Here is a 22566-nt window from a genome sequence, read left to right as displayed (position 1 = left end):
GAAGCGGGTACCTGGCTGTGGCGGAGTGCCGCCGCGAGGTACGCGGATCCGGGAAGTCAGTTCCGGCTTCACAAAACCCCACGCGGGACGCTGACGTAAGCGTCGCCGCGTTTCAAGACCTCAGGACAGAAACAAGGTTCGGAGCGGTTCCGTTCCATCAGACGTCAAGGGAGACGCGGTGGGACTATCGAACGGAAACAGGTATCTCTGGAACCCGGGAGGGGTCGGCTCAGTTCGGGACAGTATATCGTTACCAGAGAGGAGGAGGAAAGGGAATCAGGAATACGAGACATTTGGTCATCCCTTTCCCTTCGTTCTGGCAAGGGAACAGGAAGCGCTAGATCTCTACATGATATCAATGCAGGAGTAGTGACTTTGGGATTAGGGCAATTGAGCATCATTTCAAAAAGCGCTCAGTAGCGCCACAGGGGAAGCAAACAGGGGAACGAAGGGGAGAAAGGTCTGACAGATCTTGCTGGTGTTGGAGGGGACTTGTCCTCTCGAGTCTGAGGTAAAGGCTACATATCTATGGGTGCCATGGTATGCATGAAGTGACACATTTGGTAGGAACACTTAGTGAGACCTAACTGAGAGTAGTTTACCTTGTGGTTGTATTCTATGTTCTTTTATGTTCTTTCTTTGCAGGGCTCCCAATCCCCGCGGTCCCCCTTATAGTCCTTTTCCCTCGCCTGATTGCCCTGGTACTCTGTGTTTCTATAACCAGAGCCTGGTACGTCTGGAGGTGGAACCCTTGTGCTTCATTCGGATCTACAGGAGCCACAGCGGAACGTGACAGAAACCCTGTAGAATCCTGAAGAGCCCTGGCATCACAAAATGGATCCCACCAGTCACAGACACTGGGCTGCCCTCCTGCTGATGACCGAAACTCACAGTGGAGGAGGCCCAACAATAGACATCCTGTCACAGGGAGGTGTGACCACCTCCCAGACAGGGTTTAGTGTATTGGGACTGGGTGGGTGCACTCCTAGAGTGCTTTGAAGTCCTGCACTGGGGGAGCAGTAGGCTCCTCTGTGCATACACCAGTTCAAACCGGCTCAGAGGCTACCTGCACCTGCTCTGGCACGAAACTGGACAAAGGGAAGTGGGTGTAGCCACCCACTCCCCTGACCCTCCCATAGGTGGTCATAGAGCTAGTCCCTCCCTTCCTTCTAGTATAAGTTAGGGAACCCTTGCCATTGCAAAGTAGATAACCCTGGGCAGCGCTCTACAAAGAAGAATCCTGGCCCTTCGAGGTTCCACTACCTTTGGAAGACAGAAGAATCTCCCTTGGAGTCAAGGAGTGACTCCCCTGCTTGGCAGGCACCAAAAACTCTAATCAACGGTCGTAAACGTTCCTGCTTCCGCCGGAGCCTGAAGTCCCTGGAGCCCCGGAAGTGGATTTCCTGACTTCTCGATGGCCATTGTGAGTCCCCAGCAGAGCTGAGGCGAGTGGACCCCACGAGTGACGAGGAACAGCAATACACGGGTACCGTGCACTATTGTCAAGTGCAACCCCTTCACGACGTTCTACGAACTTGTGCATTGGATCATTTGTGGCCCAAGCCTCCAGCAGGTTTTGCAACGAAAATCAGAGGCCTACCCCGTCCCAATTGACCGTGGGCTCCTGTGAAGCATTTTCTCAAGAGGGGTCTTCGCGATCCCTTGCCCGTTGGCTTGTGGGTCCCCCGAAGACTTTCTTATTGACTCAAAGGGCTCCCCTGGTTGCTCCAGGCCTGCCCTCACTCACCCTCACTGGGTGAGTCCCTCAGACCTTTCTGGTCTGCACCATTGACTAAATTCACTTTCCATGAGACTTGCTGTTGCCGAGGCTTGTTGGCTCCAATCCGGTTGCCGACACCGCAATCAGCTGCAGATGTCATGGGACCCACCGAATCCAGCTGCTGGTCATCGTCGATCTCTCCTGGTCCTCGTGAGCGAAGAGTCAAAACACCCTTGATCACCTGAAATCACCCGACTTCCGTAGGCATCCATCTTCCTGGCCCGGGTCACTGGCAAGTGACTGTGAACACTGTCCCTTCAATTTTCAGGTCATCTGCATCTTGAATCCAGCCTTGGATTCCACCGGACACTTCTTCAGTCTTCGCAAGCAGCAAATCTTCTTTGGTCTCCATAGAAAACAGCGACGCAACCCGACACCAAAAGACACCTATGCACCCAGCTTCCCTGGGTGAGGTAACTCGTGCACTCCGGTGCCCTAGTGTGTGATGGCCCTCAAATTACTTACCTTGTAAGTAGCTTGCTTGTAGACTTCCTCGAAGTACCCTAAAACTTTAAAAATCAAACCACGACTTGCTCCATTGCAATCAATAGGGAACCCACATCTGTGTTCTCACACTGCATGCGTCTCCCGTGGATCTGTTACCTGCTTTTACTGCATTAGTGAAGCCACCAGCGATTCTACAGGCCCTAGGCCTTGTCATTCTGCAATTCGACTTTCCTAAACCTCTTTTTAGGTCTCGGCTAGCGAAGGCTGCACTAGCGCAGTCTCGCTCGCGAGATTTAATGACTTGGAGAAGAGGGGCTTGAACCCGCCCCTCTTCTCCCCTCTTCTCCATTGGCTGGCCTCTTGAATGCTGGCCAGCCATTGGAGAAGAGGTTCGTCACTCCGAACAGGACCGTCCTTTTCGGATCCGGGGGCGTGTTTTTTGCAACTTTTCTAATTATCTCCTCCAGCCGATGGCAAGAGGAGAACACGCCCCCGAATCCGAAAGCGCCGCTGCCTTTCTCCGAGGCATTTCTGTTTCGCCTCGGAGAAAGGCAGTGGTGTCTGCGCAGAGCGGGTGCTAGTTGTTCTATGCTCTGTTATTATTTTTGTCCTGTTTTTATTATGAACTGTTTCCATCATTTAGTATAATGTTTATATATTTCGGCTGATATTTGTGTTTTATAATTTTGTAAGTAAAAGCAAAATACCATGTTCTATATGCCCTTAAAGCGTTTCGACTTGAATGTTGGTATTTTTTTCAAACGCAGCATTTCTACTTGCCGTATGACATTTGATAACACATATTCAAAGAGCTCTTCACGTGTGCGACGGTCGCTATGTACCGAGATGTATTCTCACAGAGTCAAGGAAACGTAAGGCATGCAAGATTCGCCCGCTATGGTGAACATCGGGACAGGCCAGTAATTTAATACCACATATATTTTGGAAACGCCTTATTTCCAAAATTATTCTGCAGGAGTTCCGCGATTAGTTTAATATATAAAAGCAACGACTCTGTTCGTTCAAAGTATTTATTTTTTCTTTTCTAATCTTGTATGTACAGAATCACCTTTTTAAAAAAAATACCAAAAATGAATCGACATTTAATGTATTGGACAAAAATCACATTGCTTTGTCGTACTTTCTTCTGCGTGTATCGCTTTAAAAAATAGCGATACACAAACATTTCAAGATGGCCATGATGTTCGCTTCTTCCGTCATGCTAAAGTAGCGTATCCGTTTTTTTCGAGTTTGTTTAGTTCCATTGTCGGCTCTTATTTACAACGCAGTTACAGTCTGGCTGACCTAACCATGTCACAGATACGAACAGCTTGCCGGGCGCTGTAGTCCTACGCTATGCTGCCAGTAGCCCCACCCCTCTTCTTTGCTCTAGTCTTTCTGGGAGTTGTAGTATACGATGTCGGCCACCGCCTGCGGCCGTGTGTGATACCCCTGGGGAGAAAAAACTACAACTCCCAGAGTGTAGGTGGCAGCAGGTGGGAGCTTTTGATGTTGGATGTCAACATGGCGGTTGTCAGACAGACAAAGATAGCCAGTCTGATGTGATTGAGGAAAGGGGTACTGGGGCAGGCTGGAAGAAAAGGAGATCCTCGACCTTTTCTGTTTCCAGCCGCCAACTTTCACTTTCCTACCACGAGAGGACCAAGACTCTGGGACAGGTGTCTTGTGCGCTCCCGCCAGCTGCTGCTGCTCCCTGAGTGGGAGGAGGCTTCAGCACCCACAGGTCAGTAGCTGTCTCTCTCGCCAGGGCTCCGTTTCCTTGCATGTCTCTGCGCTTCTGCAGCTTAAATATTCATGCAAGGGGTGGGCTGCTTTAACTCAGTCCCGTTCAGTGATACTTATTGATTTCATCTCTCGCCCACCCTCACACTCCATAGAGTGACGGGGTTCCACAATGCTGATTCAACAGACCTGTGATATCCGCCCTTAAGGATGTTAAGGCATTAGCGTATACGTCTGGGATCCATAATGTCCAACTCCCAGAAGCATCAGGGGTGTTTGACAATGTCTAGTCTGGGCAGATGTTGTAATGATCTCTTTTAGGGGCTATTGCAATATACTTCGAATGACAACATCTAGAAATACCAACCAGCAATATTTTGCTGCAGAAAAGGGAGACTGTTTTCGTTACGGTCTTGCTTTGGAGTTAGAGATGTAGTCAGATAGTGTTAGTAAAAAGTTGAGACCTATCAATACTTTCTCCTGCGCAAAAGGGAGTCTCCTTCCTTAGTTGTAAGAGTTGGCATGCATGTGCACTGGTTAATTTCATGTGCTAGTGATGGTACCAATAACATTGCTACCTTTGTGCCCCATTGTTCACGCATACGCCTGACAGTCCAGGAGGAGGCAGCCATTCATGCCTTCATGGGTTGCTTAAGGACACTCTGGGAGGGGACCTCTGCAAGCTTTTATTGTGCTGACCATTGAGGCAATTGGAACATGCTCGATCGATGCCATGATATGAATATCTCGTTTCTTTTGAGGCAGTCTGGTGTAGAGCTGGTCGATGTTTTGTTTAGTGTGCATCTGACTCATTCTTGTTTGTACAAGCTGATGTTGCATTTTCATCTTGTCCCTCAGTTCGACACACACACGGACAACATTCCCAAACAGCAGCCGGAAGCCCGATGGTGTGTTGTCATAGCAACCTGGAGAAACGATGCCGCCCGTGGCACCCAGACTGTTGTGGGGCTGGGGAAAGCTGAGGCCCGGTGGCGAAGGGACGCTCGTTATTGGGATCCGGTGACGCCGAGGTCCAAGCCTCACCAAAAGATAGCAACCGAACCGTGAGTATAGTGCGGAGAAGCAGAGTGTCCTGTTTGGGCCACCGTACTTGGTGCGTAGCACTTCTCCGTGAACTTAGCTGTCAAATGGAACTGTGTTCCCGCTGCTCCCGAGTGACAAGGGGCCACGGCTGTTTCAAGTCACCCTTTCTTTTCAATTGCACTTCACTATTACACTTTTTAAAAGATGTATATAGATTTTTAAGGCATTATTTGAGCTTGGTTGAGCATTCCCAAAACTAATTATGACTGTCTTATAATCTGTTTGGAAAAAATCATACTGGCAAGTGTTTAAAGGAATGCATTAAATAACTATTAACTTTTTAAAAACATTTATGACTACTGTACGATGCAAATTGAATTTCCTCAATTGCTTTAATATTTAGGGTTTATTGTTGCCAGATTGAGTGGTACTTGTGTTATCAGCCTCAGAAGGAGTCTGCTGACACGCAGTTTAATTGTGTAAATAGCAGATGTCCGAGCTAGTGCTAAAGATTACTGAGCTACCTCATCTGTACTGATAGTCTTACAAATTCAAAAATATCGTTAATGTTTTCTTTTACATAACTAGCATGTTTTAAAAACCGCGTTGCACATTTTTAAATAACTGGAGATTTGCCGATTGCATTTGCTCATTTTAACAAAGGCTTGTGCATATATATATTTTTTTATTTACAGCAATATTAAAAAAAAAAAATGTTTGACATCAGTGCATTTTCTACCGAGAATACTCATATTTTAAAGGCATCACATTTTGTATGCAGTTCAAATAAGGTCAATTATTAATTGAATATGAGCTACATTTGCCTAAATTCAGATCATATGGATATTAGTATAATTTTTAGGTCTCGGCTAGCTGCACAAAAAGATAAGGGCTTAAAAAGGAGTTAGAACCAGGGTTAGGATTGTGATTTGGGTTTAGGGTTTGCATCACGGTGACAGGAGAATAGGGTTAGCGGTTTAACCCCGTCCCGTTTATTGGACCATATATACACTTCTTAAAGTGCATAAGAATGCAGCACATGTCCGTTCTAAGAGCAGCTCAAGAATGCACATATGTTTATAGAGATGGAAAGTAGAGGGCACCCTGTGAAGTGACACTGCTTGTGAGATGTAGATTAAAACAGAGAGCGCGTGCTTCGAGCTCCCCAGCGGAAGCTTTGGGGTAAATCAGTAAATTAATTAAAAATATTTAACAAAAGCATTGTCAAAGGTAGGTAAAGCTGGAGACCAGAAAGGCTTGACACACTAGCAGGAGAGTGAATCCCCCTGGTGTGCCAGGAAACTAAATTTCCGTACCTGCTGCAAAAACAGCTCGGTGCCATGCTGGACCAAGGGCCACAAGGAGACACCTCCTTAAAGGTCGTTAGCTAAAGCCCGCCAGAGACTGCCTAATCACCACACACTTTATCAAATACATCAGGCTTGTAGGCTATGCACAACGCTTCTTGTTGAATAAACAGAACTTGATGCTTTATTGTAATAGATGTCAAATTAACTTGTTCAGTTGTTCTTACAGTATGCTTTTTAATGATGTTTCATATTGTAATGGTTGTAATTAATCATCAATAAACAAATACTGGTGCTGGGCACTGGCACCAAAGTGGAGGTGTCTAGCATAAGTCCAGGACTCCTGCAATAGGTCTCGCATTTGAGAGTTATTAAGCTATTGACATTGTAAATAACAATGCCGTTTCTTTAAATGTTTTAAAAACAAAAAACATAAACAAAAATAATGTCATGAGCAATGCCAATAGCTCTAACTTTAACAATGCCGAGACCATTGCATTGTAAATGCTTGTTTAGTATATGGTCTGGTACGCCCCTAGGCCCCAGCCATATAAGTGCTTAATTTGTTGTGAAACATTGATTTGTGCATATGTTCCTGACTTCTAATCTCATAAAGAGATTAGTATAGTGTGTCTAGTAATAAATACATATATATTTTACATATATACCTGTGTGGTGTCCTTTCATTTGTTAATTCAAGAGATTATAAGGTAAAACAAGCTGCTTTACATTCCTCAGAGACTCAGCCTGAAGGCTGCTCTCCACAGCTACCACTAGGATAGCTTTCTTTAAAAGGTTGTCTTAAACCTATCTACCATAAGAGTCGAATTGTACTGGTGCAAGGTGGCCACTTTAACTAGTGACCAGCATATGCCAGGCCAACTTCTCACATTGGTGTGCAGCGTGTGGGATTCCAGCTTGCCATTGTTTTACCAGAAAATCTCTATTTGAATTACTAACTGAAAACCACTAAAGGTACTCAAGGTACATATGAAGTCAAGCTTAGTATCAATAAGTTCTACTGAACTTAGAGCTGTGTGTCAAGGGATAGCACACCCTTTCTACAGCTCAAGCTAGGATCAGTAGGCCACAAACTAGTGTAGGTAGTACAACACTGCACAACACTAGAATGTCCTTAAGGGCTGGAGCCAATGCGTCCACCCAACCTCAGTATAAGGACATGAATTTATTTGACCTGAAGGCCATGTGTGCTGCAAGACACCTGAGGATAGTACAGTCTCAGGATCTGTTCTCTCATCTAGTTTGCAATGGCAAGGGTTCCCTAACTTATACTAGAAGGAAGGGAGGGACTAGCTCTATGACCTCTCCTATGGGAGGGTCAGGGGAGTGGGTGGCTACACCCACTTCCCTTTGTCCAGTTTCGCGCCAGTGCAGGGGCAGGTAGCCCCTGAACCGGCTTGAGCTGGCATATGCACAGAGGAGCCTACTGCTCCCCCAGTGCAGGACTTCAAAGCACTATAGGAGTGCACCCACCCAGCCCCAATACACTAAATCCTGTCTGGAAGGTAGTTACACCTCCCTGTGACAGGATGCCTATTATTGGGCCTCCTCCACTGCAAGTTTCGGTCAGCAGCAGTAGGGCAGCCCAGTGTCTGTGCTGGTGGCATCCAATTTGTGATGCCAGGGCTCTTCAGGAATCTACAGTGTTTCCACAGTGGGTACATGTCTACCCCTCTAGAAGGGTGGGATCATACCCCCCACACCAGTTAATGGTGTGGGGGTATGATTCCAAGTTGTTTGACACCAAACACGACATGTTTTGATGCAGCCATCCCAGAGTTAGCATTTACCGCGAGGTTATAATGCACTTAAGAGTATATAGTTTAACCGCATCCAAAAACATACACAGAGAATAGACTCTGAGGGCTGCAGAGGGGTCCTGCTCAGGCAGAGGCACCCCCTCACATGTAAACCAAGCACCCTGCCCTCAGGACTGATAGGGCCTGCCTTAGGGGTGACTGATAGGTTTATATGTGTGTGTAAGGTGAGATATAGGGAACCTATATCTCAGTGAGGAGTGCTAACACTACCTCACCCAGGCTGCAGTAGCAGGCCTGTGGTGTCAGATGTAATCTGCTTCCCAGGGGTGGCATAATACATGCTTCAACCCCTGGTAGGCCTGTGAAGTACCTATGCCCTTTATACCTAAGGTACCATATACTAGGGGCTCATAAGGTACCACAGTATCCAATCACTAGTGCATCTAATATGCACTCCAAGTTGTTTAGAGAGAAAAGAGAGACTGGGGCCCTGATTAGCAGGGACCCAGCCAGACTATAGCCAGAAACCAGTGTTAACATCAGGAAAAAGTGGGGGCAACATAAGTGCAGATCCTACTCTCATACAACTTTGTTCTCTGGCTCTAGAGCAGCTCTGATGACCTGATTCTCTGGCTCTGCAGCGGATCTGCTGACCTGGTTCTCTGGTTTTAACGCAGCTCTGCTGACCTGGTTTCTCTAGCTCTACAGCAGCTCTCCTGACCTAGTTTTATGGCTCTAAAGCAGCTCTGCTGACCTGGTTCAATGGCTCTGGAGCAGCTCTGCTGACCTGGTTATTAGGCTCTAGAGCAGCTCTATTGACCTGGTTCTCTGGCTCTACAACGGCTCTGCTGACCTGGTTCTCTAGCTCTAAAGTAGCTCTGCTGACCTGTGCTATGGCTCTAAAGCAGCTCTGCTGACCTGGTTCTCTGGCTCTAAAGCAGATCTGCTGACCTGCTTCTAGGGCTCTAAATCAGCTCTGCTGACCTGGTCCTCTCGTTCTAGAGCAGCTCTGCTGCCCTGGTTTACTGGCTCTAAAGCAGCTCTGCTGACCTGGTTCTCTGCCTCTAGAGCAGCTCTGCTGACCTGGTTTTCAGGCTCTAGAGCAGCTCTGTTGACCTGGTTCTCTGGCTCTAAAGCAGCTCTGTTGACCTAGTTCTCTGGCTCTACAGCAGCTCTGCTGACCTGGTTCTCTGGCTCTAGAGCAGCTCTGCTGACCTGGTTCTCTGGCTCTAGAGCAGATCTGCTGACCTGGATCACTGGCTCTAAATCAGCTCCGCTGACCTGCTTCTATGACGCTAAATAAGCTCTGCTGCCCTGGTTCTCTGGCTCTAAAGCAGCTCTGCTGACCTGGTTCTCTGCCTCTAAAGGAGCTCTGCTGACCTGGTTCTCTGGCACTAGAGCAGCTCTGCTGACCTGGTTCTCTGGCTCTAGAGCAGCTGTGCTAACCTGGTTCTTAGGCTCTAGAGCAGCTCTGATGACCTGGTTCTCTCCCTCTAAAGCAGCTCTGCTGACCTGGTTTCTCTGGCTCTACAGCAGCTCTGCTGACCTGGTTCTCTGGCTCTAAAGCAGCTCTGCTGACCTGGTTCTCTGGCTCTAGAGCAGCTCTGCTGACCTGGTTCTCTGGCTCTAGAGCAGCTCTGCTGACCTGATTCTTAGGCTCTAGAGCAGCTCTACTGACCCGGTTCTCTGGCTCTACAACAGCTCTGCTGACCTGGTTCTCAAGCTCTAAAGCTGGTCTGCTGACCTGTGCTATGGCTCTGAAGCAGCTCTGCTGACCTGGTTCTCTGGATCTAAAGCAGCTCTCCTGACCTAGTTCTCTGGATCTAAAGAAGCTCTGCTGACCTGGTTCTATGGCTCTAAATCCGCTCTGCTGACCCGGTTCTTTGGTTGTAGAGCAGCTCTGCTGCCCTGGTTCTCTGGCTCTAAAGCAGCTCTGCTGACTTGGTTCTCTGCCTCTAGAGCAGCTCTCCTGACCTGGTTCTCAGGCTCTAGAGCAGCTCTGCTGACCTGGTTGGTTCTCTGGCTCTAAAGCAGCTCTGCTGACCTAGTTCTCTGGCTCTAAAGCAGCTCTGCTGACCTGGTTCTCTGGCTCTAAAGTAGCTCTGCTGACCTGGTTCTCTGGCTCTAAAGCAGCTGTGCTGGCCTAGTTCTCTGGCTCTAAAGCAGCTTTGCTGACCTGGTTCTCTGGCTCTAGAGCACCTGTGCTGACCTGGTTCTTAGGCTCTAGAGCAGCTCTGCTGACCTGGTTCTCTCCCTCTAAAGCAGCTCTGCTGACCTGGTTTCTCTGGCTCTAGAGCAGCTCTGCTGATCTGGTTCTTAGGCTCTACAGCAGCTCTGCTGACCTGGTTCTTAGGCTCTACAGCAGCTCTGCTGACCTGGTTCTCTGGCTCTAAAGCAGCTCTGCTGACCTGGTTTCTCTGGCTCTACAGCAGCTCGGCTGACCTGGTTCTCTGGCTCTAGAGCAGCTCTGCTGACCTGATTCTTAGGCTCTAGAGCAGCTCTACTGACCCGGTTCTCTGGCTCTACAACAGCTCTGCTGACCTGGTTCTCAAGCTCTAAAGCTGGTCTGCTGACCTGTGCTATGGCTCTGAAGCAGCTCTGCTGACCTGGTTCTCTGGATCTAAAGCAGCTCTCCTGACCTAGTTCTCTGGATCTAAAGAAGCTCTGCTGACCTGGTTCTATGGCTCTAAATCCGCTCTGCTGACCCGGTTCTTTGGTTGTAGAGCAGCTCTGCTGCCCTGGTTCTCTGGCTCTAAAGCAGCTCTGCTGACTTGGTTCTCTGCCTCTAGAGCAGCTCTCCTGACCTGGTTCTCAGGCTCTAGAGCAGCTCTGCTGACCTGGTTGGTTCTCTGGCTCTAAAGCAGCTCTGCTGACCTAGTTCTCTGGCTCTAAAGCAGCTCTGCTGACCTGGTTCTCTGGCTCTAAAGTAGCTCTGCTGACCTGGTCCTCTCGTTCTAGAGCAGCTCTGCTGCCCTGGTTTACTGGCTCTAAAGCAGCTCTGCTGACCTGGTTCTCTGCCTCTAGAGCAGCTCTGCTGACCTGGTTTTCAGGCTCTAGAGCAGCTCTGCTGACCTGGTTCTCTGGCTCTAAAGCAGCTCTGCTGACCTGGTCCTCTGGATCTAAAGCAGCTCTTCTGACCTGGTTCTCTCCCTCTAAAGCAGCTTTGCTGACCTGGTTCTCTGGCTCTAGAGCAGCTCTGCTGACCTGGTTCTTAGGCTCGAGAGCAGCTCTGCTGCCCTGGTTCTCTGGCTCTGCAATGGCTCTGCTGACCTGGTTCTCTGGTTCTAACGCAGCTCTGCTGACCTGGTTTCTCTGGCTCTACAGCAGCTCGGCTGACCTGGTTCTCTGGCTCTAGAGCAGCTCTGCTGACCTTGTTCTTAGGCTCTAGAGCAGCTCTGCTGACCTGGTTCTCTGGCTCTAAAGCAGCTCTGCTGACCTGGTCCTCTGGATCTAAAACAGCTCTTCTGACCTGGTTCTCTCCCTCTAAAGCAGCTTTGCTGACCTGGTTCTCTGCCTCTAGAGCAGCACTCCTGACCTGGTTCTCAGGCTCTAGAGCAGCTCTGCTGACCTGGTTGGTTCTCTGGCTCTAAAGCAGCTCTGCTGGCCTGGTTCTCTGGCTCTAAAGCAGCTCTGCTGACCTGGTTCTCTGACTCTAGAGCAGCTGTGCTGACCTGGTTCTTAGGCTCTAGAGCAGCTCTGCTGACCTGCTTCTCTCCCTCTAAAGCAGCTCTGCTGACCTGGTTTCTCTGGCTCTACAGCAGCTCTGCTGACCTGGTTCTCTGGCTCTAAAGCAGCTCTGCTGACCTGGTTCTCTGGCTCTAAAGCAGCAGTGCTTGCCTGGTTCTCTGGCTCTAAAGCAGCTCTGCTGACCTGGTTCTCTGGCTCTAGAGCACCTGTGATGACTTAGTTCTTAGGCTCTAGAGCAGCTCTGCTGACCTGGTTCTCCCCCTCTAAAGCAGCTCTGCTGACCTGGTTTCTCTGGCTCTACAGCAGCTCTGCTGACCTGGTTCTCTGGCTCTAGAGCAGCTCTGCTGACCTGGTTCTTAGGCTCTAAAGCAGCTCTGCTGACGTGGTTTCTCTGGCTCTACAGCAGCTCGGTTGACCTGGTTCTCTGGCTCTAGAGCAGCTCTGCTGACCTGGTTCTTAGGCTCTAGAGCAACTCTGCTGGCCTGGTCCTCTGGATCTAAAGCAGCTCTTCTGACCTGGCTCTCTCCGTCTAATGCAGCTCTGCTGACCTGGTTCTCTGGCTCTAGAGCATATCTGCTGACCTGGATCTCTGGCTCTAAATCAGCTCCGCTGACCTGCTTCTATGACTCTAAATAAGCTCTGCTGCCCTGGTTCTCTGGCTCTAAAGCAGCTCTGCTGACCTGGTTCTCTGCCTCTAAAGGAGCTCTGCTGACCTGGTTCTCTGGCTCTAGAGCAGCTCTGCTGACCTGGTTCTCTGGCTCTAGAGCAGCTCTGCTGAACTGATTCTTAGGCTCTAGAGCAGCTCTACTGACCCGGTTCTCTGGCTCTACAACAGCTCTGCTGACCTGGTTCTCAAGCTCTAAAGCTGCTATGCTGACCTGTGCTATGGCTCTGAAGCAGCTCTGCTGACCTGGTTCTCTGGATCTAAAGCAGCTCTCCTGACCTAGTTCTCTGGATCTAAAGCAGCTCTGCTGACCTGGTTCTATGGCTCTAAATCCACTCTGCTGACCCGGTTCTTTGGTTGTAGAGCAGCTCTGCTGCCCTGGTTCTCCGCCTCTAGAGCAGCTCTCCTGACCTGGTTCTCAGGCTCTAGAGCAGCTCTGCTGACCTGGTTGGTTCTCTGGCTCTAAAGCAGCTCTGCTGACCTAGTTCTCTGGCTCTAAAGCAGCTCTGCTGACCTGGTTCTCTGGCTCTAAAGTAGCTCTGCTGACCTGGTTCTCTGGCTCTAAAGCAGCTGTGCTGGCCTAGTTCTCTGGCTCTAAAGCAGCTCTGCTGACCTGGTTCTCTGGCTCTAGAGCACCTGTGCTGACCTGGTTCTTAGGCTCTAGAGCAGCTCTGCTGACCTGGTTCTCTCCCTCTAAAGCAGCTCTGCTGACCTGGTTTCTCTGGCTCTAGAGCAGCTCTGCTGACCTGGTTCTTAGGCTCTACAGCAGCTCTGCTGACCTGGTTCTTAGGCTCTACAGCAGCTCTGCTGACCTGGTTCTCTGGCTCTAAAGCAGCTCTGCTGACCTGGTTTCTCTGGCTCTACAGCAGCTCGGCTGACCTGGTTCTCTGGCTCTAGTGCAGCTCTGCTGACCTTGTTCGTAGGCTCTAGAGCAGCTCTGCTGACCTGGTTCTCTGGCTCTAGTGCAGCTCTGCTGACCTTGTTCGTAGGCTCTAGAGCAGCTCTGCTGACCTGATTCTTAGGCTCTAGAGCAGCTCTACTGACCCGGTTCTCTGGCTCTACAACAGCTCTGCTGACCTGGTTCTCAAGCTCTAAAGCTGCTATGCTGACCTGTGCTATGGCTCTGAAGCAGCTCTGCTGACCTGGTTCTCTGGATCTAAAGCAGCTCTCCTGACCTAGTTCTCTGGATCTAAAGCAGCTCTGCTGACCTGGTTCTATGGCTCTAAATCCGCTCTGCTGACCCGGTTCTTTGGTTGTAGAGCAGCTCTGCTGCCCTGGTTCTCCGCCTCTAGAGCAGCTCTCCTGACCTGGTTCTCAGGCTCTAGAGCAGCTCTGCTGACCTGGTTGGTTCTCTGGCTCTAAAGCAGCTCTGCTGACCTAGTTCTCTGGCTCTAAAGCAGCTCTGCTGACCTGGTTCTCTGGCTTTAAAGTAGCTCTGCTGACCTGGTTCTCTGGCTCTAAAGCAGCTGTGCTGGCCTAGTTCTCTGGCTCTAAAGCAGCTCTGCTGACCTGGTTCTCTGGCTCTAGAGCACCTGTGCTGACCTGGTTCTTAGGCTCTAGAGCAGCTCTGCTGACCTGGTTCTTAGGCTCTACAGCAACTCTGCTGACCTGGTTCTTAGGCTCTAGAGCAGCTCTGCTGACCTGGTTCTCTGGCTCTAAAGCAGCTCTGCTGACCTGGTTTCTCTGGCTCTACAGCAGCTCGGCTGACCTGGTTCTCTCGCTCTAGTGCAGCTCTGCTGACCTTGTTCGTAGGCTCTAGAGCAGCTCTGCTGACCTGGTTCTCTGGCTCTACTGCAGCTCTGCTGACCTTGTTCGTAGGCTCTAGAGCAGCTCTGCGGACCTGGTTCTCTGGCTCTAAAGCAGCTCTTCTGACCTGGTTCTCTCCCTCTAAAGCAGCTTTGCTGACCTGGTTCTCTGGCTCTAGAGCAGCTCTGCTGACCTGGTTCTTAGGCTCGAGAGCAGCTCTGCTGCCCTGGTTCTCTGGCTCTGCAATGGCTCTGCTGACCTGGTTCTCTGGCTCTAATGCAGCTCTGCTGACCTGGTTTCTCTGGCCCTAAAGCAGCTCTGCTGACCTGGTTCTCTGCCTCTAGAGCAGCACTCCTGACCTGGTTCTCAGGCTCTAGAGCAGCTCTGCTGACCTGGTTGGTTCTCTGGCTCTAAAGCAGCTCTGCTGGCCTGGTTCTCTGGCTCTAAAGCAGCTCTGCTGACCTGGTTCTCTGACTCTAGAGCAGCTGTGCTGACCTGGTTCTTAGGCTCTAGAGCAGCTCTGCTGACCTGGTTCTCTCCCTCTAAAGCAGCTCTGTTGACCTGGTTTCTCTGGCTCTACAGCAGCTCTGCTGACCTGGTTCTCTGGCTCTAAAGCAGCTCTGCTGACCTGGTTCTCTGGCTCTAAAGCAGCAGTGCTTGCCTGGTTCTCTGGCTCTAAAGCAGCTCTGCTGACCTGGTTCTCTGGCTCTAGAGCACCTGTGCTGACCTAGTTCTTAGGCTCTAGAGCAGCTCTGCTGACCTGGTTCTCTCCCTCTAAAGCAACTCTGCTGACCTGGTTTCTCTGGCTCTACAGCAGCTCTGCTGACCTGGTTCTCTGGCTCTAGAGCAGCTCTGCTGACCTGGTTCTTAGGCTCTACAGCAGCTCTGCTGACCTGGTTCTCTGGCTCTAAAGCAGCTCTGCTGACGTGGTTTCTCTGGCTCTACAGCAGCTCGGTTGACCTGGTTCTCTGGCTCTAGAGCAGCTCTGCTGACCTGGTTCTTAGGCTCTAGAGCAGCTCTGCTGACCTGGTTCTCTGGCTCTAAAGCAGCTCTGCTGGCCTGGTCCTCTGGATCTAAAGCAGCTCTTCTGACCTGGTTCTCTCCCTCTAATGCAGCTCTGCAGACCTGGTTCTCTGGCTCTAGAGCAGCTCTGCTGACCTGGTTCTTAGGCTCTAGAGCAGCTCTGCTACCCTGGTTCTCTGGCTCTGCAATGGCTCTGCTGACCTGGTTCTCTGGGTCTAACGCAGCTCTGCTGACCTGGTTTCTCTGCCTCTACAGCAGCTCTGCTGGCCTGGTTTCTCTGGCTCTACAGCAGCTCTGCTGACGTGGTTCTATCGCTCTAAAGCAGCTCTGCTGACCTGGTTCTATGGCTCTAGAGCAGCTCTGCTGACCTGGTTCTTAGGCTCTAGAGCAGCTCTACTGACCTGGTTCACTGGCTCTAAAGCAGCTCTGCTGACCTGGTTCTCTGCCTCTAGAGCAGCTCTGCTGACCTGGTTCTACAGCTCTATAGCAACTCTGTTGACCTGGTTCTCTGTCTCTAAAGCAGCTCTGCTGACTTAGTTCTCTGTCTCTAAAGCAGCTCTGCTGACCTGGTTCTCTCCCTCTAATGCAGCTCTGCTGACCTGGTTTCTCTGGCTCTACAGCAGCTCTGCCGGCCTTGTTCTCTGGCTCTAGAGCAGCTCTGCTGACCTGGTTCTCAGGCTCTAGAGCAGATCTACTGACCTGGTTCTCTGGCTCTAAACCAGCTCTGCTGACCTGGTTCTTTGGCTCTAAAGAAGCTCTGCTGACCTGGTTCTCTGGCTCTAGAGCAGCTCTGCTGACCTGGTTCTCTGGCTCTAGATCTTAGGCTCTAGAGAAGCTCTGCTGACCTGGTTCTCTGGCTCTAAAGCAGCTCTGCTGACCTGGTTCTCTGGCTCTAGAGCAGCTCTGCTGACCTGGTTCTTAGGCTCTAGAGCAGCTCTGCTACCCTGGTTCTCTGGCTCTGCAATGGCTCTGCTGACCTGGTTCTCTGGGTCTAACGCAGCTCTGCTGACCTGGTTTCTCTGCCTCTACAGCAGCTCTGCTGGCCTGGTTTCTCTGGCTCTACAGCAGCTCTGCTGACGTGGTTCTATCGCTCTAAAGCAGCTCTGCTGACCTGGTTCTATGGCTCTAGAGCAGCTCTGCTGACCTGGTTCTTAGGCTCTAGAGCAGCTCTACTGACCTGGTTCACTGGCTCTAAAGCAGCTCTGCTGACCTGGTTCTCTGCCTCTAGAGCAGCTCTGCTGACCTGGTTCTCCAGCTCTATAGCAACTCTGTTGACCTGGTTCTCTGTCTCTAAAGCAGCTCTGCTGACTTAGTTCTCTGTCTCTAAAGCAGCTCTGCTGACCTGGTTCTCTCCCTCTAATGCAGCTCTACTGACCTGGTTTCTCTGGCTCTACAGCAGCTCTGCCGGCCTCGTTCTCTGGCTCTAGAGCAGCTCTGCTGACCTGGTTCTCAGGCTCTAGAGCAGATCTACTGACCTGGTTCTCTGGCTCTAAACCAGCTCTGCTGACCTGGTTCTTTGGCTCTAAAGAAGCTCTGCTGACCTGGTTCTCTGGCTCTAGAGCAGCTCTGCTGACCTGGTTCTCTGGCTCTAGATCTTAGGCTCTAGAGAAGCTCTGCTGACCTGGTTCTCTGGCTCTAAAGCAGCTCTGCTGACCTGGTTCTCTGGCTCTAGAGCAGCTCTGCTGACCTGGTTCTTAGGCTCTAGAGCAGCTCTGCTACCCTGGTTCTCTGGCTCTGCAATGGCTCTGCTGACCTGGTTCTCTGGGTCTAACGCAGCTCTGCTGACCTGGTTTCTCTGCCTCTACAGCAGCTCTGCTGGCCTGGTTTCTCTGGCTCTACAGCAGCTCTGCTGACGTGGTTCTATCGCTCTAAAGCAGCTCTGCTGACCTGGTTCTATGGCTCTAGAGCAGCTCTGCTGACCTGGTTCTTAGGCTCTAGAGCAGCTCTACTGACCTGGTTCACTGGCTCTAAAGCAGCTCTGCTGACTTAGTTCTCTGTCTCTAAAGCAGCTCTGCTGACCTGGTTCTCTCCCTCTAATGCAGCTCTACTGACCTGGTTTCTCTGGCTCTACAGCAGCTCTGCCGGCCTCGTTCTCTGGCTCTAGAGCAGCTCTGCTGACCTGGTTCTCAGGCTCTAGAGCAGATCTACTGACCTGGTTCTCTGGCTCTAAACCAGCTCTGCTGACCTGGTTCTTTGGCTCTAAAGAAGCTCTGCTGACCTGGTTCTCTGGCTCTAGAGCAGCTCTGCTGACCTGGTTCTCTGGCTCTAGATCTTAGGCTCTAGAGAAGCTCTGCTGACCTGGTTCTCTGGCTCTAAAGCAGCTCTGCTGACCTGGTTCTCTGGCTCTACAGCAGGTGTGCTGACCTGGTTGTTAGGCTCTAGAGCAGATCTGCTGACCTGGTTCTCTCCCTCTAAAGCAGCTCTGCTGACCTGGCGTCTCTGGCTCTACAGAGCTCTGCTGACCTCGTTCTCTGGCTCTAAAGCAGCTGTGCTGACCTGGTTCTCTGGCTCTTGAGCAGCTCTGCTGACCTGGTTCTTAGGCTCTAGAGCAGAACTACTGACCTGGTTCTCTGGCTCTACAACAGCCATGGTTTCTCTCTCTTTAAAATGGACTCCATGTACCCTAGGTACATAACCAATTGGTAAGGATCACCTTATTGGACCCTGTACAGTGTACCCTAGGTACCCAGGGCATAGGTGTACCCTAGGCCTCCCAGGGGCTGCAGCATGTATTATGCCACCCCTGGTCTGGCCTTCCATTTTGACACAACTGGCTGATCACTCAGCTGGGGCAAGGTCGTGTAATCACCCCTTGCTTAGGTGTAGTATTCCTATACCTAACTTACATATAGACACATGTGTACCTATCAGTCACTCCTATGGCAGGCCTTAACAATCCTGGAGGCAGAGTGCTTGGTAACATGTGAGATGGTGCTCTAGCATGAGCTGAGCCTGTCTGCAGCTTTCGGAACCAAGTCCTTATAGCTGTTCTATGATATAGCCTACCATATACTCTTAAAGTGCCTTATAATCTTAGACGGTTATGGTACCTATGGTTTGGCTTTATCGAAACATGTCGTGTAAGGTGTCTAACACTGTGGAATAATACCCCCATACCATTTCTGGACATGAGGATATTATTCCCCCCTTCTAGAGGGAAAGACATGTTAAAATCATACTTCACTGTTAGCCTCTGACCAAAGCCTCAGCATCACAAAATGGATGCTGCTGCCACAACACAAGTCTGACCTCCTGCAGCTGGGAGTGATCCCAGCCAGGGAGGCCTGGACAATAGGTTTCCTGCTTGGGGAGGTGCTAGCACCTCCCCAGACAGCCTTTAGTGTATTGGGGCAGGGTGGGCTGAAAGGAATGAGACATGCCTGGGGCACACAAGGTGTTCCTTGCATAGTCCAGTTCAAACCGGTGCTGGGGCACTCCAGCCCCAGCTCTGGCGCGAAACTGGACAAAGGGAAGTGGGTGTAACCACCCCCTCCCAGGTCCCACCCATAAGGCGTGACCTAGCAGGTATCCCAGCCCCCCAGATTAGTATAAGAGTGGGAGTTGGGCCTCAAGACTTTAGATTATCCTGAACCTGCAATCTTGAACAGAAACTCTGGACCTTCGACATTCGACGAAAGAAGAAGACTGAAGAATCTCCCTTGTGGCCAAGGAGTGGCTACCCTGTGCAAACAGGCACCATCAAGAGACTACCCTTTGCTTTGCCCACGTTCTACGAGGAACCGACTGCAGAGCCCGACCAGAGCCTTGACTTCCAGACTTCTCCGACCCTGATCCACATCCACAGCAGAGCTGAGATCCGTGGAGGCGACGAGCGACGTGGGACCGGCTACCTGGGAAAAGTGGCTAGTATCTTCAAGCGCAGCTTCTGAGGCACCCTCGAAGTTGTGCACCGGGGACTGAGAAGCCCCAACCCCAAGCACCATCTGCACCGAAGATCAGCCCCCCACACTCAACGAGTCCTGCGTGGGGCCCTTCAGCATTTTCCTGCTTGCCGCGTCTGTCCGGTTGCTTGCCCGCTGGCTAGTGGCCTTTGTGACGACGCAACCTGTAATCTTCACCGCTGGTTTGGCTCCTCCAGACTGGCTCCTGCTTCTTTGAAAAAGAGAAGCACCCCAGACCTTCCTGGTCTGCACCAGAAGCAAGTCCTTCATTCTGCGTGGGTTCCGCTTGCCAAGGCTTGGTGAGTCCTAGTCCAACTTCGAAGCCGCCGACAGCAAGAGCCTTCGTGGGACAGCTCGCCTCCTGGTCCTGGTCGTCCTCGACGCTTCCTGGTCCTCCTGGCTGCAGCGACAAGCTTCACCTTCACCTGCAAATCTTCACGACATCGTCTGGTTCCTTCCTGGTTCCACGTGGTCACTGGCTAGTGACCTTGACTCTGTCCCCTCTGCTTGCAGGTCTCCTCTCTTCTTGATCCCAGCCTTGGGATCCACCGGACACTCTTCACTGACTGCCTGTCAGCATCTTTCTTCAGGCATCCATAGGAGTCGACGACGAAACCCGACGCAACTTCACCCCTATGCACCCGCAGCCTGTGGGCTAGGTAACTTGGGTACTCCGGTGCTCATCAGGATAGTGACTATCCTAGTGTCTAAGTTTCAAGTCTCAACTTCCTAGCTACTCCGGAAGTGTCCTAAATCTATCTATTTCTAAACTGTACTATTGCTAGTGACTTTTACGCATTACGCGTGAGTGTTTCCACTCTGCATACGAATCCCGTGGGCCTCCCACTTCCTAACCTTTGGTAGTATAGTGTAGCCCCAGCGATTCCCTAGGCCTAGGCCTATCCTATTTCCGTGACAGTGGTCCTTATACCACTTATTTAGTATATGGTTTGCGTGGCCCCTAGGGCCTAACTGTATTACTTACCTGTGTGACTTAATGTATGCATAAATAAGACTGTGTTGTACTTACCTCTAATCTCATAAATCGTGCTGAGGGTTTGCTTAGAATAAATACACTTTATTTTATATATATATCTGTTGTGGTGTCCTTTCATTTGGTATTCAAGGGATTATATATGGTATCACAGCTGGCTTCACATGCCATTCAGAGTTTAGCCTAAGACTGCTCTTGTCCATGCTACCACTAGGATAGCTGGTCTATAAGGTTGACTTTACAACCAATCACCATAAGGGTATTTGGACTGATATAAGGTGTACACTATAACTAGTGACATCATACATCAGGCCAACTTCTCACACCTGGTTTCTCTGGCCCTACAGCAGCTCTGCTGACCTGGTTCGCTGGCTCTAAAGCAGCTCTGCTGACCTGGTTCTCTGGCTCTGGAGCAGCTGTGATAACATTGTTCTTAGGCTCTAGAGCAGCTCTGCTGACCTGGTTCTCTCCCTCTAAAGCAGCTCTGCTGACCTGGTTCTATGGCTCTAAAGCAGCTCTGCTGACCTGGTGGTTCTCTTCCTCTAAAGCAGCTCTGCTGACCTGGTTTCTCTGGCTCTACAGCAGCTCTGCTGACCTGGTTCTCTGCCTCTTGATGCACTGTGAGTGTGTGTACATCAGGGGTCTCATCTCCTCCACTCGTTAAATACAGCACTGAGCTGCTGCCCGACAGAGGGTCACGATTTCTCACAGTGCAGTACGATGCAATGCAGTAGAACAGATTACTCAGAGTGCAATAAGATGCAGTGCTGTGTGCAAATATTCCTCACAATGCAGTAAGATGAAGTGAAGTGTACACAGATGCCTCACAGTGCAGTAAGATGAAGTGCAGTGTGCATATATTCCTCACAGTGCAGTAAGATGAAGTGCAGTGTACACCGATTCCTCAGGGCAGTAAGATGAAGGGCAGTGTGCACATATTCCTCACAGTGCAGTAGGATGAAGTGAAGTGTACACAGATTTCTCAGGGCAGTAAGCTGCTGTGCTAGCTGCACTGATCCCTTATATTGCAGTAAGGTGAAGTGCACTGTGCATAGACTGCTCACAGTGCAGTGAGGTGCAGCGCACACTCCTCTCACAGCGCAGTAAGATGCAGTGTGCGCATTCATCACAGTGCAGTAACATGCAATGCAGTGCACAGATCCCCTCTTTAACACCCAATGATGCCCACTAACACCCCCAAGGGTGGAAGGAAAGCCCCCCAGAGGCCCCCGGATAGAAGAGCCCAGCTCAGTCCGGCTTCTGGCAGAGCTTCCCTTTAGGATTATTCAGTCTATTTCTACAAACACAGCAGAAGGTGCTGACAATCTCCTACCTGAGCAGAATCCTGTGCAGACATGTAGGCTCTCTCCTCCCCCTGGGGCGGGAGCGGGGGGCAGGGGCAGATCTTAGATCTGAGGGGGCGGAGGGGGGGTCTGTGAGGGTCTGAAGATGAAGATAACTCTCCAGACAGGGCTCCTTCCTCCTATGCAGCACAAGAAGAGGCCGGAAGTGATGTCGGCCACTTCTGCTGGTGCTGTCTCTGCCGCTCCTGACCTGGAAGAGGAAACCCTTCTCCCTTTAATGCAATGTGCAACTCATTGGATTTCATTAGCAGGCGAGGTGCGCCCTCTGGTGGCCGCTGATGGAACCGCCGCCTGCAGGCTCCGGGAGTAAAAACATTTCACACAAACAAGCCTTTATACCTGTAAAGACCTGGGATTTCAGATGTCACAGACGTGAATGATTTTAAGGATCAAACAGTTGAAGTACAGGCCCTCACACTTGGTTGCTGCTGTAAAAAAGTATTTATAGCTTTACTTCCGATGAGCATCTTCCAAACACTGATGTAAAGGACTTAAGCGTATTTACAGAAAGGTGACAACTGGAAGTGACAGTCTGTATTTCAATGAATATATGCGAATATGGGTCAGTTTTGCAAGTAAACTGGACAGCTTATTTTTTATTTTTTTTAATAATTTATTTGCAGGTTTTACAAATTCATAGCGTGGTACTTAGGAAAGTAAACAGAGGAAAAATACCATGGAGTTTTAAACACCAGATCAAATAGAATGAGGCATAGATCATGTGTCAAAGCGACAATTAAAGGAACCGCTTATTTCCAATTTTCCTGTGTTTGTGGCTTATTCCCCATATCTGATACGGTTTTAAAACCTCGAACAAGACTGAAATTTAGGCCCTAATTAGGTTTTGAGTTTCTGATTTCAGAGCACAACTATCTCCTAAATTATCAAGATAGCGGCCTCTTCCAGGCTTTGTTGTTTTGTTTACAGTAACCTCCTCCCTCTCTCAACAAAGATTCACTGACAAAAAACACAGCAATTTATCATTGAAACAATTAAATCCTAAGGTAGAGATATCAAGTATGAACCAGAAATTTCTCACACAGTTTGCATTGTATCATAAAAATGAGTGGGTGTTACTGATCTG

General features: G+C 50.2%; 1 protein-coding gene across 1 annotated transcript in view; it reads right to left on the bottom strand.

Annotated features, from left to right (window-relative positions):
• Positions 1–21619, bottom strand: part of LOC146838973 (uncharacterized) — a 63705-nt gene extending 42086 nt beyond the window's left edge. The window contains exon 1 of the mRNA XM_085603025.1: positions 21452–21619. The gene's annotated coding sequence lies outside the window, so the exon portion shown is untranslated. The remainder of the gene's footprint in view (positions 1–21451) is intronic.
• Between the last annotated feature and the right edge of the window lie 947 nt (positions 21620–22566).

Source organism: Triturus cristatus, chromosome 4_2 (assembly GCF_964204655.1).
Source record: "Triturus cristatus chromosome 4_2, aTriCri1.1, whole genome shotgun sequence".
Classification (NCBI taxonomy): domain Eukaryota; kingdom Metazoa; phylum Chordata; class Amphibia; order Caudata; family Salamandridae; genus Triturus; species Triturus cristatus.
Note: the sequence above shows the minus strand (reverse complement) of the source record. Positions and strands in the feature narration are given on the sequence as shown.